Here is a 2,747-nt window from a genome sequence, read left to right as displayed (position 1 = left end):
TTCTTGGTTCTTTCCACATGAATTGCCTCTTGAAAGAGAGAGAGGGAGGAGAGAGAAATATTGATTTTTTATCTCTGAGCATAGTACATCATTTCTCGATCAGATTTCAACGATGGAGAGCGAAGATTGGAAGCATCTTAGGCCCAAGAGGATTCTCTCTCTCTATCGGATTAAAAATGGCCAATCATTGCCAAGATTGGAGGCGCCAAAAAAAATGCGCCCCCCTTCCCCCCCGCTGTCGTAGATTTCGTGTAAGGGCTGCTAAACACAGAGTTCAAGTTGCAACAAGTGAAGAGACTAACAAGAAGAAATCGAATTTTTGATGCCAAAGTTCACTATATTCCTTGTCAAGTGAGTTACATGAAGTTCATGTTCAGAAAAAAATTTGAAGTATCTCATAAACTGTTTTGCATTCAGGTGTATGATGACAGTTACATTGAACAGAATGATGGGCATTAACTAATAATCCAGTCAAGCATGTCCCTTAGTGCAGAGAACCAGTTGTACAACACTTCTGATTTTTTATGCTCTCAAAGGTTTCTATCAAATACGAAAAACCAGTAATTTAAGGGATCTCAAAGCAGTGCAGTCCCGTTCTTAAACAGGTATCAGGAGGTTGGAAGTATCAATCAAGGGTCGTCAGCTGCATCAAGTGAGTACAGTCGCTTTCCCTCAGCAAGATCCCACAGCATTGCTACACCATCCTTGCCACCACTAGCACAGAGTGAACCATCAGGAGAGACAGTAACACTATTGACATAACCAGTATAACCAGTCTGTCCCAGGAGATTTGAGCGCAGCTTGCATTGGTGTGTAGAAGAATTCTTGTACTGATGTTATTGTTGCAATTGTCATGCTTTTAGACAGAAATCATCTGAAAACCACTGAAGCTTAACCATTCTCCTTGATCATGCCTGTGAAGGTATAAAGCTATTCCTCTTATCGATAGGACTAGCAGCTGTTGCAGACGAAGATTTCGCTCTTCTTATCGATAAGGAACTGGATTTAATAGAAGCAAAGCGGAAGCATTTCAATCTTTGTGTCTCTACAATTCCTGTGTTCCTGCGTCCTCCAACTCTTAGCTTAATGGAAAAAGGGAGTTTCTCTGTCCTGCTAGAGACGTCTCTCTTTCGATCCCGTTTTCCCCATCCTGGATGGTTTACTTGCACTCACCAAGCATGTTCCAGAGCTTAATGGTGCGATCACGAGAGGCAGACACAATCTGGCGGTTGTCAATAGAGAAGGCAACCGAGAGGACATCCTTGCTGTGGCCAACAAAGCGGCGGGTGGTGGAGCCAGCATTGAGGTCCCAGAGGCGGAGCTCGTCGTCCCAGGATCCTGAGAGCGCAAACTAGCCGTTAGAGGAGATGACAACGTCCTGGACGAATCTTCCTTCCCCAAAAGAATGCACTATAACAACTGGTAGGTGGCCGCGAGCTATAGAGTAGCTTGAAAGGGAGGCGCTCCGATGGACGTTCACCTGGTGGTTGGCGATTGATTGAAGCATAAGTTCTTGATAGGTGGAAACAACGTGAGCCACCTCTAATCTCTTTTAGTGACCGTAGATTCGGGCATGATGTAGTGCATTGCAGAATGCCGAGGAGATTCCCATACGTCCAGCAGTACAACCCTCCATACTTAGGTAATAGGCCACCCAATTTCTTTGGGAGGGGAGCCCGGTTAGCTCTCCCAACACCGACTGACTCAAGACCTGCCGTACCTAGGCTGCAGATGAACCCAACTGGTATACCCAAACCTCCAGGGCCTTTTGTAACCCACCCATCTAGCGATGCTCCTGTTCACTTTGTGGAGGAGCCTAATGAGGAAGAAACATATGTCAACCCGTACATATCCTATGATGAGGAGGGCAACCCAATCCTGATGGACTATCAGCCGGTGCCAGTGATGGCTTTAGGAAGAGGAAGAGGCAGAGGCTTTGGAGGGCCAAGCCAAGATCCAGTCACATGCTAGACTTGCGGCCACCCAGGCCACATTTCATCACGCTGCCCAGAATGAGAACAAGCTAACAAGGACAAAGTGGATCTCCGATGCACAGAGTGTGGAATCACACATCTGTTTCCTGACTGTCCTAGGCGGAAGCCATCAACCAGCTCTGCCAACATGCCATCGGTGCCTTTGGGGCTTTTTTTGGAGTGGAAACCTTTGACAGTGAGGATACACCCATCCCACTACATGTTATGACGCGAGCTCAAACAAAACAGGCAGGCATCTCTTTGCCAGGGCCAAGTAACCTTGACGCAACCTCAATAGGAAAGAAAAGCCGGAGGAGACAGAAAAAGAGAACCGATGCAAAGATAACTCTTAAAACTGAGGAAGCAACTACGTTAGTAACGAGAAAGAGGGTCACAGACGTAGAGGCGGAGACCTCAGCTCCTAAGACAGCCGAGCTAGGGAGTGCCAAGGTAGGGGAATATCCCCATCCCAAACGGCAGCTCGAGGCTATAGCAAAGGTCAAGGAGTGGGTCAAGGAGGCCCAAAAGCACCTCAAGGATGTTGAATCCATATTAGAAGATCCTATTGACGATTTCTCCACTGTGAGCACACCAGTCTCACCTTCAAAACCACAAGCTGCGAGCATACCTGCACCACTGGGGGCAACTCAGCAGCAAGGCCAAGGGGAAACTTGCCAGGGCAGACAGAACGCATGGCTTAGAAATGCTAGCCTCAGGGGAAGACAAGAGCCCAGTAGCCTCCTCACAACCTTGTTGTCTACTCCAGTAACTCTA

At 47.4% G+C, this 2,747-nt stretch overlaps 1 pseudogene; it reads right to left on the bottom strand.

Moving 5' to 3' along the window:
- Positions 1-629: 629 nt before the first annotated feature.
- LOC148020167 (small ribosomal subunit protein RACK1 pseudogene) lies at positions 630-1,507 on the bottom strand (annotated as a pseudogene).
- Between the last annotated feature and the right edge of the window lie 1,240 nt (positions 1,508-2,747).

Source organism: Lygodium microphyllum, chromosome 19 (genome assembly GCF_053477565.2).
Source record: "Lygodium microphyllum isolate KBCC chromosome 19, Lygodium_microphyllum_v1.1.10, whole genome shotgun sequence".
Taxonomy (NCBI): domain Eukaryota; kingdom Viridiplantae; phylum Streptophyta; class Polypodiopsida; order Schizaeales; family Lygodiaceae; genus Lygodium; species Lygodium microphyllum.
Note: the sequence above shows the minus strand (reverse complement) of the source record. Positions and strands in the feature narration are given on the sequence as shown.